Source organism: Chiroxiphia lanceolata, chromosome 11 (genome assembly GCF_009829145.1).
Source record: "Chiroxiphia lanceolata isolate bChiLan1 chromosome 11, bChiLan1.pri, whole genome shotgun sequence".
Lineage (NCBI taxonomy): Eukaryota > Metazoa > Chordata > Aves > Passeriformes > Pipridae > Chiroxiphia > Chiroxiphia lanceolata.
The window spans coordinates 12,556,042-12,567,693 of NC_045647.1; the positions used below are offsets into that span (position 1 = coordinate 12,556,042).

At 51.9% G+C, this 11,652-nt stretch overlaps 1 long non-coding RNA gene across 1 annotated transcript; it reads left to right on the forward strand.

The window, feature by feature from the left end:
* Nucleotides 1-104: 104 nt before the first annotated feature.
* Nucleotides 105-2,264, forward strand: LOC116792520. The gene is made up of 2 exons (XR_004359160.1): nt 105-1,133; nt 1,281-2,264. It is a non-coding gene; the product is annotated as an uncharacterized LOC116792520 (long non-coding RNA).
* Nucleotides 2,265-11,652: the final 9,388 nt, after the last annotated feature.

The window sequence follows — 11,652 nt, forward strand, 5'->3', positions numbered from 1 at the left end:
CAGCGCCGCTGTTGCCAGGGGAGCCGGGGCAGGGGAAAGGGACCGGGATGCGGAGGTCGCTCGGTTCCGCCTGGCCCGGCCCGGCCCGGCCCGGCCCGGCCCGGCTCGGCCCTTCCACGGGAAACGTGGGGAAACGCCGGCTAGAGAGGGGGACCGCGGAGAGAAGCGGGACCACGGGAAGAAGCAGCCTCTCCGTGTCGGCCCGCCGGGCACCCTCTCTTGTAACCAAGCTTGGAGCCACCACCCAGCACCCACAGGCAGGAGCCAGCCCCGTACACCTCCCTGACCTGTGGGTTATTACATCTCCCAACCTGTGGGTTATTACGGCTCCCTTACCTGTGGGTTACACCTCCTCAGGCCGCAGCAGCCACGGACAAAGCTCTCAGTCACTTCCCCTCAGTGCTTGCTTGGAAACCATTTCTCTGTTGGCGTTTGACACGTTCGGACGTGACCAGGGCACTTCCATCACTCGCCCCGTTGAGGAGGCAGAGGAAGAACATCTGAGCGTCCCTTGAAGCTCGGAGGGCTGTGTGACTGAGGTCACTGTTCATCCCGTGCTTCTGTTTCTATTCCACCAAAACTCTCACTTAGGCAAATGCAGCCCAAAGTCCTGGAAGCTCCCCCTTCTCGGCTTTACTCTGGATGACTTCTCCGAGCCAGTGTCTGATGTCTGAAATGCAATCGCAGTTATGAAGGTTTGTATACAAGGCCATGAACTGTGGGTAACAACGGAGCCACCACCATTGTAAGAAAAAAAAGACGGAATAATGAGATTATCGCAGTTTAAATTACTAAGCAACAGTTTCTCTGACAATGAACTTAGTAACACTCTGCCATCTATTTAATCACGCTAATGAGACAGAACAACTCCACTTAGATACAAATTACTCTGCATTTCATTTAAATAAGGGTCAGGGAGCTAAAAGCCACACAAGCCACCACACTTCTGCTGTACAGCACATCCAGCAAAAGACCTCCTTTGTTTCCAGAATGGACCCAGGCTTTCTGGCCATGAGCTGCCAAGGCAGGGCTGCACAGGGCATCTTGCTCAAACCTCCCACCTCCGCTCCCCAACTGCCTGTGTGTGGGCCCAGAGCCTCTCTGGCTTGGGAACAGCTCCTTGGTTTGGAGAGGTGAGCATTGGTTTACCAAACAGATTCAGAGGGCAAGAGATTTCTGATTTCTCTGTGTTCTAAAGTAAAAGCATGCACAGTCTCTTGTGTAAGAAACAATTATATCCCCCAGTTCCCACTGCTTAAAATATGCCTCTTGTTCATCAGGCTGACAGTTGAAGCCAAGCAGCGCGGCTTGTTGAGAGTCTTCTCATTTATCCGGCTGGTGCCATCATGATCATCTTAATATTAAAATCTGGTTTGGTATGTGTCTCTCACAATTTAAAACTGATGACTTCCCTTGGATATTTAAAAATTTTGTTTCAAATCCATGCCTCTTGGGCTGAAGCTGGTCGTGAGAGAGCAGGTCTGTAATAAACTGAAGAAAATTGACTGGCAGTTACGACTGGATTATTCACACATGCTAGTAGTCTTAATCTTTATTTGGAAGCCCAGAGCTGGCCCAGGGCTCACATCTGATATATGTTCCCTGGCCAGAGGGAGAGGGGAGCTAAGGTGACATCCCATGGGGCCCTTTCCCAGTGGGTAGCTGCATGATCCCTCCAGAGGCCAGGAATATTCCCACATGCTCACAGCAGCATTAGGTTTCCTCAAGCCTCACCCCTTGCTGCACTTCTTTCCGTTCCTCCTAATTAGCGGGGGAGTAATTCCAGGCTATGCAAGTCATTCAGCATCTCCTCCCTCCTCCACGATCAGCTTCCCCAGTACAGTTCATGCCTGTAATAAGATGTCAGCCTCGAGCTCAGCTTGGCAAGCCTTTCATTCCCGCACTGCTCTTGCCTGCACATGGGTCCTACTCACTTCCTAAACTTCCAGCCCCCCATCCCATCAGCTCTAGGATGAACCTCCAGCTAGCTGTGCTCCCAGACACACAAGGCAGGCTGATCCTCTGGCTGCATGGCTGTCCAGGTGACCCCACAGCACTTCTTGAGAGCATTTCACTCTGAGCAGTGGCGTGAGGCCAGTATAAGGTGCTTTAGCTGCAGGAGCCATTGCAACAGCAACACAGCTCAACCCTCCTCCTCACCTAGACAAAGGAGATGAAGCATTTAAGCCGGTGAGAATCTGCTCCTGCAGGCAGTTTCTCCCACTGCCAAAACCATTCACAAAATAAACAGGCAACAAACATTCCAATTCCACAAACACCTTCCTCTCCCTTGTGTACACTGTGTGTATATATATATACACATATGTACAATTTTTAAGAGCTGGTGAAAAGTGCCAAACCGACAGTTTAAAAGAAAAAGCACTTCCTGTTATTTACAAAAGTGGTACAATATAGGAAGCAGCAGAGCAAACTTCTCCCTCTTGCACTGTCATCTCCACAATCCAGAGGAAACACCCTTGAGCATAAAGTTAATACATATTCATATTTTTCATCTTCCCTGCTAAGGACCTAAGAATTGAACTTTTTACAGGGAGCAGAGAACTGTTATGAAGTTCCCTAATTCGGTATTATTCTCACCATGTGAGAGTTACAAAATTTCATTTATATGAAAACCAAGACCCTGAATCAAAAAAATGTAACCCTCCCCAAAACTCAGCCACCTCTCACCAACCCAGTTCCAACACAATACAATGTTCTAACTGCATATTCCTCACCCACAATCTTAATCCCATGCTCTGTCTGCGTGGTGTGGTCTGTGCCATTTTTACGTGCCTGTGGTAGTTCAAATTAATGCACATGGTTTTAGTTATTATTTACTTACAAAACATTTCATCAGAGGATGTGTCTGATTCAGGACTCAAAAAGTCAGGCCACTAAAGGAGGACAGCACTTAATGAAGCAGCAGGAAAATGTCATGCTTTAAAGGTGTCTTGCACGGAAATAGATTCCATGCTCTATCCTCAGTCCTCCCGAGGTCAAAAATAATAATTATGAGAATGGAGCTGGAAGAAGGAGGATAGGAATGGGGATTTTTTGAGCAGGGCAGCAGCAAAGCTCCATCAGTTTAGTCACCTGCCAGGCAGCCCTGTCCCTTGCCAGGCACTTTCTATTACTCCTGAGCAATTACATACTGATGAATGAGTCACAGAAGAAAAACGCAACTGGACTTTGTTTACTGGGGTGCAAGCTCAGCTCTGTGATTTCTCAAGAGCTGCAGAGTGCAGAGCTGGCAGTTCTGCTCCACCAGCCAAGGTGTGAGGGACCGCAGGTGAAGGATCTGTGCTTTCCTGTGAAAGGCTGTGACTAATGGCAAGGGTTTTCTCCACCCCAAGTTCCTTCTACCTGATCTGCCCAGGCCCAGGAACCACAAGCAAAAACATCTGTAGCTTATGGTTTAAGGTTTAATTTGTTGGCTGTGCTTCAGGCAAGCGGGGAGCACACATAAACCATGGTGTGCTGACAGTAGGGCCAGTGGCAGTGCCCAGTGGGCAGGCTGCTCTCCTGCTGGGAAGGGCTGAGAGCCACAACCTGCACTCAGTGGGTTTTTGCAAGAGCCTTAGACTGGCTGTGTGTGCCTGTGTCCGGCTGCCTGGGGAAGAGGAAGGAGAGCAATCAGAAAAGACAGCAGCAACAAAGAGCTGCCTCTGAGCCAGCCACACATGCAAACTCCCATGCCCATCCTGAGAGATCTTCAGCCTCTTCAGAAACCAAGGACTATTGCCAAATCCCCTCTTGGGGGTCCTGGATGAGTACCCCCGCTCCAGAAAGCCTGCCTTGCCCACTCAGCCATATGGAGCCCTGGAGACAGTGTCCATGGGTTGCTAACAGAGATCTGGCTTGGGCTCCTGACAACAAAATGCCAGTTACAGCTGTGTCCCCTTCACCAGTCCTGTCTGCTGAGGCTGTAGCTCTCCAGCAGGACTCTCTTACCTAGTGATCTGCTGCCACGGGAGAATTCATGTGCTATTGCAAGATAAACCAACTTGCCAAAAAACACACGAAAAGAACAATACATAGACAGGTTAGGAGAGGCCAGAGGTTTTTTTCCATACAATCTTTTCTAAGTTTTTCTGGTGGGCAAAGCAGAGCCTTTAAATTCACAGGCAGGACCCCAGCTCCTGGTGTGCACTGGTAACACTGGAGGTACGCATCTGTGGCTGCCCTGGCACAGTGGCATCACTCACACGTGGTCTTTTGGCACTTCTGCAAAAGTGTGCTGGGAATCTGTCAGGCTAGTGGGGAGTGTGTTTGGGCAGCAGACTTTGCAGCCAGAGTCAAAACCCAAATCCACAGGTTTGGGTCAGCCCCTTACTCCTGCCTCCTGTGTCAGTGCTGCTGTGCTCCATGGGCGACCATCTCAGCTGCCGCTGAAGCCAGAAAGAGCCAGCAGTTTCCATTTCCTCTTGCATTCCTAGGCTGAAGCAGCGCCATCCCCCAGTGCCTCACCTCCTGCAGCTTTGCCAGCTCATTCTGCTCGTTCTCAGCCTCCCTTGGGCACTCCTTGGTGAATAAATCCCCCTGCTTCTTTCCCTATCCCATAGGGCCAGGCAGTAGCACAAGGGCCATTCCAGTGGGCTAGAATAATTATCTCCTTTTGTGTTATTATTTGTGGAACAATTAGGTTTATCATGGTGATGCTTAGGGCCAGACCTGTGTCCAGGATTGTGCTTTCTACTTCAGGCTTTGCCCAGAGACCCTTGGTCTTGGTTGGGGCACCCAGACCTGTGGCACTGCTCTCTGCCCCCTATGCAGTCACAATTTCATGGCTTTGCCTTCAGCAAAACAGTCCCAACTCCCCAGTGTGCACAGTAGCATGACTCAGAGCTGAAACTCCTCCAGTGAACATTTTGGGAACTTCCCAAGCTAAGTGATACTGGGCTTTGGCCCGCAGTCACACACCCCACCACACCTACCCACCTGGCACTGCCAAAATGTCACTGGCACTGCTCAGCACATCACAGCAGTGCAGACTATTTAGGCAGGGAAAAGCCAGTTCAGATAGGTATATCAATCAAAGTAAGTCAGCTTGCCCTTCAGCTGCTTTAAACCTGCCACCCCCAGCCTTTGAATACCATTTTTGCTTCTGTGGCCACTTTGCACAGCCTGGTTCTGCCCAAAGATAGACCCAAAATCCTGCTCCCACTGCATTTCTGTGGGATCAGGGCCAGTCCCAGCAGACCCTTTAGGAGGTGTCTGCAGGCAAGAGAAGGTCAGAAGCTTTGGCTTGGCAGCTGCAGACACCCCTCACTGAGTCCCTCGGGCAGAGAACTGGTTACAGAAAACTTCATGTCCCCATTCAACAAACTTAATGCTTGTCAGATTTTGCACCACTAAGTCAAACAAGATAAATAAATGCTGGCAAAAATAGCAATTGAGAGGGGACCGTCTGTATTTCACACATCACAGGGCACCTTTTGTGCAGGAAGGAAAGGGCTTGTGACGTCTCACTCACCACCATCCATCTCGCTGCAGATGGGCCAACGCTGTCTGTGAGACCTGCTTCCTCACAGAAATCAAGTGTGGCTCCGGCTCGTGATGGCACAGACTCACCAGCAGCTCTGTTTCCTGCCCACCAAGCCTGCAGCAACCGAATAACCGCAGGCTTGGGCTGCAGATGCTCTGACACTAATGCCCCACTGCAGGAAGCAAAGCCTCCCTCCTTTTCCCTTTCCCCTTTCAGTGTGCCCCTGTGGGCAGCTCCCCACTGCTCCCTCATTTTATCTCCTGGGGAGGAGCTTGGATATGGGTTTCCTCCTGTTCCTTCCCTTGCCTGCTGCTCCCGTTGGCTTTTCTCTGAGAAGCCACCTACCAGTCTGCCCCTTACTGTGGCCATCGGGGAGGAGATGACGCTGTAGAAGTCAGAACATACTCCCAAGTACCTTTTAAATTTGCAGATGAGCATTTTCATCTCACCTTGAAAGGAAAAACTCTGCCAGGTTCTCCAAAACAAGGAGGTCCAGCTCACCTCAGAAAAAAATCCTCTTTAGTCATGGAAGAGCAAAATGCCTCCCTCTGATGGATTTGTTCCCACTGAGGAGCTGATGGTGCTCATGGCAGAGCCTGCAGTACTGCAGGGCAGGCTGGCAGTGGCTGTGAGCTCCAGGGCTATGAGCCCCCTCAGGGCCATGGCCATGCAGGGAAGCTCAGCCTCATGTGATGGGCACCACGGAGGAATGGGCTGAGCTCCTGCAGGTTCCATACTTAGTTCATGGGGGCTTCCTGAGCATATTGCTTCACTCATTAGCAGATCTGTCCCAAAAAAGCACTGTAACATGTGTCCATGGCTGTGACTTGCACCCTCCTGCCTCTTCTGCAGGCTCTCCATCCTGGCTTACTACCCAACTATAGTTTTCCCCACCAGATCTCCATGGATAAAAGTGCGAACCGAACACCCACAGGAGAGTCAGGAAGGATGGGGATCATCAGTGCTGTCTCCCAGCTGGGATGAACATGCTCCATCGTGTCTCCAGGCCCGAGGGAGCCGGCAGCAGCAAGCGCTCCTGGCTCATTGCCCCTGCAGCAGCAGCACTCCAGGCAATGCCAAGTGGATGGACTGAATCAGCATTGATTGGGAATACAATTTCTTATGAATTCTGCCTTCCCATCTATCCCTTCCCTGCAGTTTCTCATGCTGCTTCAGGAACTCTTCCTCAGGCTATTTTTAGTACCTGGTTACATCACTGCCAGCTTCTGCTGCTTTCAAACAGGCACCGGCTGAGAACATCCAGGCATCAAGGCTGCAGGGCTGTAAGGATGGGAGCTTTATCACTCAGCCAGCAGACAACCAGACTGCACTCGCCAGCTGCCGGATGGAACCTGGTTTGGGAAAGCAAACACAGGGCATCTCAATGGTGCCTGACAGGGAGGAGGAGCACCCTGCTGCGAGAGCCCCCCCTTTCCCCTGGACTGGGGGATGCTTTCCGGTAACACTGCCATTGCCTGGCTGTGCAATAGCAAGCAAGTTAATTAATCCTCCATGCTTCTCCTCTTCCCAAAGAGAGAGTTTATGCTGACCTACTTCTTACAGAGAAATTTGCAAAGGGTTTCAGTGTCCACGATGAGCAAGTGGCACCAGAAGTGCTAATTATGCTGGCTGTTCCCAGAGCACTGCTGAGGCAAAACAAGAACATCACGGCTCTGGAGCAGGTAACAAAGAGAGCTCCTACTGCAGGGAAGTCAGTCTAGCAACTGGCTCATGCTTTTGGGCAAGAGCAATTCACGTGCTGACCAGCCATGTGGAAGGATGGCTCAGGTTGTGAGGTGGCACAAGCAGCCGCGTGGCAAAGAGGAAGCTTCGCCTGGCACCTCTTTGCAAGGAGGGCACAGAGGTCCCTGCAGCCCCTGAGCGGACAGCTGTGGGCAGCTAGCCCAGGGCAAGTGATACAGCCCTGGGGCAGCAAGGAAAGGCAGGGGATCTCCAGCAAGGCCTCAGCATGCTGGAGAGGCTGCAAATGCTTGGCGTGCCTCCCCAGGCATGCTGACACTGTCCCTGTGCATACTGGCACCTCTGGGGCCCTGCAAGGGCTGCCTGAGCCACCACGAGTTTTCACCTCTTTCCTCCCCACCTCTCCATCTCTGAGCCTCCCTTGTAGCCAGGGCTACAGGAACCTGTGCCAGAGCTATTAGCAGAAATGAGGAAATCAGGGAATCCAAGTTTGGCCAAGCACCCTTACCCAGAGGCATCCCCGTCTCCCCACAGCCATGCTCTGCCCTCCCCCTGCATCCCAGCTGGCCAAAATCCTTCTCCCAGAAGAATCTGACCAGAACAAGAGCTGGAGCTCTTAAGGAGGAAATTCTGAGTTAAATTCCTTTCTCTCAAGTCATTTGCAGAAGGGAACAACATGTTCTCCCAGCACAGAGATGACGTCTTGCTGGCCTCCTGCTGCTCTCCAGCTGCCTGTCACCATGGGGCCAAGGCTTTCCCTGTGAGGCAGCAGGAGGGTTTGGCCAATGGAGAAGGACTGGAGGGTGTATTATGGTGCCGCTGCTCCAGGAAGGGCTAGTGGGGGTGCATTTCGGGTGGCATGGGATGAACACCTCACCAGAAAAGGCCTGCATCCCCCAAAGAGGAGAGGATAGAGAAGAGAGGATACATCAGAGAACTGCAAAGATCCTCTCCATCCTCTCCATCCTGGCCCTGCACAAGACAACTCCGGAAAACCACATCATGTGCCTGAGAGCATTGTCCACTTTGTGAATTCTGGCAGCCTTGGTGCTGTGACCATTTCCTTGGGGAGCCTGTTTCAGTGCCCAACCACCCTTTGGGTGAAGAACCTTTTCCGAATATCCAGCCTAAATCTCCCCTGATACAGTTCCATGCCATTCCATTGGGTCCTGTCACTGGTCACCAGAGAGAAGAGATCAGTGCTTGCCCCTCTGCTTTCCCTCGTGAGGAAGCTGCAGACAGAGATGAAGTCCCCCATTAGTTTCCTTTTCAGTTCTTAGTGAGGGCTCAACAATCAGGATTAAGCAGAACTGAAGCCTCATCTGGTGCAAACAGCTGCAGCCACGTGAAGGCTGCAAGCCCCATCCTAACACGCCCACAATTCCTCAGCAGGAATACTGAAACAGTTAAACCAGCCCAAGGAAGCTGTTAGTTTTGCATTTACATTGAGCTGCTTAAAAAGTAAACAGGCGTAAGGGCGTGCAAGCTTGCCAGCAGCTGTCACTGACCTCAAAATCAAAGATGTTGTGGCTGATCCAAAGTAGGGCAGGCTTCGCAAGCTGAGCGAGCACAGCAGCTGTGCCGGAGATGAGAGGAACGTGAGCTCTGTCTGGCGTGGAGCAGGGCTGCTGTCCCCTCCCTAGGCCAATCCGTCAGCCGGGTCACAGAGCTGATGAAGTTCTCTGAAAAACATATTCCTGATGTTTTCTTCTCTCTCTCCCTCATCTCATGCCACCCTGATCTGGGCAATCTGTGTAGGGATTATTAAACCAAAATGTAACTGGGCCAAGGTTAATGAAAGAGCCTGCAAAATCCTCCTGGTTTTGGTTCCCTCATTGTAAGTGGCTTGGCGCCATGCCGGTGGGGAGGCACAAGGCCTGTGGCGTGTGCACGTGCCGGGAGCCACAGGGAGCTGACCGGGGCTGGCCCTGGGTTTCCTGTCCTCACAAAGTTGACAGGAGGCTCACTTCATCCTTGCTTGTGAAGCCCGTGGCACACCTCTGCTGACAACTGGGAGGGATTGTTGTCATCTGTTATCACCATCACCCCACAGGGACACACTTTGTGTGCCTCAGCAAGGGCTGCAGCCCCCTCTGAGCAGCTCCAAGGCCGGGCTTTCAGGGCAGAGCTTGTACCACCATGCCATGGTCAGCGCCACACAGGAAAGCCATAGCTGATCATCACTGCAGGCAGAGCACCCATGTGATGTGTGGACATCCATCCAGGAGAGTTTTCCTTACCCACCTGAAGAGTCCCAAATCCTGCATCTCTAGTTGGGCAACTTCAAGGTAGCCTCATTCCTGTGGGCTGCCCTGGGGAAGATGGGAAACATGCTCAAGCTCTTCCTCTCCTTTATTTTAGGTGAACAGAGAAGTTGCTTAAAGTGTGGGTTTGTGGTTCTTTCATTTTCCTGCCTTTCTCATCACGGAGGGCTTTGGAAATGGCAAAGCAGGGACATCACAGCATGATCTCGCACACCCCTGCCCTGACGGACTCCTAATCAATGGAGCAGTTTCCAGCATCTCAGCCTTGATGTTAAAACCAGTAAGTCTCTGGCCATCAATGCAAAGCAAAACTAGAAACCATGGCACAGCAGTCATCAGGGCTATAAGGTTTCCTGCTTCCACCAGCTTGAGACTGCCCAGATCCTGCTGCCTAAATCTGCCAGGAAACCCAGGCTCTCCGGTCCCAGCCGCTTCCCTAGGGTTCTCACCAGGGTGCTTCCCTTCCAGTGCCAGTTCCTTAATAAATACTGGTTGTTCCCATCACATTTCTCTCACACTGGCTAGTGACGCCAGCCCTGCTGGCAAGTGATCAATTCCCTATTCACTGAGTCATGCACATTCATCAAAAATCACCCCAGATCCATGGAGATGGGCTCCTCAGTTTGTCGTAAGAGGTTCAAGGCACAGCTGCAGTGGTGGCCCATGGCCTGGAGATGCAGCCCCATGCTTGGTATGAGCCATCGGCCCTCATCCTACATGGCAGGGCCATGAGGAGCTGCTGCAGAGGCCATACCCCATCTTTTGTCTCTTCAACATCCACCCTTCAATAAGGCACAATTATCTGTTTACTTAAGAACAAGGGTAATTAACCACCCAAATGGTGACCGAGGAATGCGAGAGTCACAATAGTCCCTATTATGGAGCAGACCCACTAAATGGAGATCATTGTTCTTCCTGGCCTTAAAAACCTGGCAGCACACCCCAGAACCTTCACCCACTGTGACTGGCACCAAAAACCCACAGGGAACTGGTATCCCTCAAGGGCAGCACTGGGAAGCAAGGCCAGCTGGGTCCATGCTCTTCGTGGCAGGACTGGAGCTGGGCAAAGCTGCCACCAGCTTGCCAACATTTCTGTACAACATAGGAATCAGTGCACAAGGTTTCCCAACCCAGAAGATCACAGCACTAATTTGAGCGCTGTAAATATTTGACTTTCATCTGCAATTTAACCTTGCCTGCCAGCAGCTGAGAGTAATTTCCCAGCAAATAGCTGACTTCACCATGCCTCGGGGTGGGAACTGCACCACCAACCCCCAAAACTCCGCAGAGACCATTACCCCAGCAAAAAGCCCTGGCACCACAGCGCTCACTGTCAGGGTGAGCTCAATCCCTGCCACAATTTTCAATGTCCTTAACTTCCTGGGTGTGGATTCACATGGAGGACAAGAAGGCTGAAGGCCCCCTCAGCTCTGCTGACTCTGCCTGACATCCTATCAGAGCTGCGGGCTCTGTCGGTGCCTCCATCCCACTCCCCACCTCACAGTCACACTGGGATATTTATGTCACTGGGCCACACTTTGGAGATGCCAGTGTTGTCATTGAGCTGCATTTGGCGGACACAGCAGCCACCTGTGTTTACCCGCTCCCATCTCGTGCTGGCACGTACATGATTACAGCTTTTGGGCTGAGCCGCCCATCTGTTTATAGCAAACGCCTTTGAGCAATGTGCCGACGCCTCCCGTGAGTGTTGCTGTGCCAGGCCAGCCCGCCTGGCACCTTCTCGTCAGAGATGGCTGCAGGGCGACTCTATGCACCTACACAGCAAAAAAACCTCCTATGATGGTATTCCTGCCCTCCTTGGTACACTTACAGGTCTCTGAAGCCCCATTCAGGAAATACATTGGACGCTGCTGACATGCGACTGAAGTGTGGGATGCCAAGTGGCTGCACTGCCGTTGTTCCCTGGGACAGGGATCTGCTATGCTGCCCAGCTGCTCTCAGCTACTGTAGAGCAAGATCACAGCCCGGATGGTTTCACTCCGGAGTCCCAGGACAGGCAGGAGTTGGGCAGTGGGGCCCTGGCAGATGGCAGTGGGATTTTGGGGTCAGCACTTGGAGGACAGAAGAGATGTGGACGAGCAGCAGCAGAAAAAGATGCTGCAATGAGATTCGGTCAGAGGCACCCTCAGAGCTATTGCTATCAAAAATAAAAGGAGGAGACAGCCCCAGACAAGCCCACCC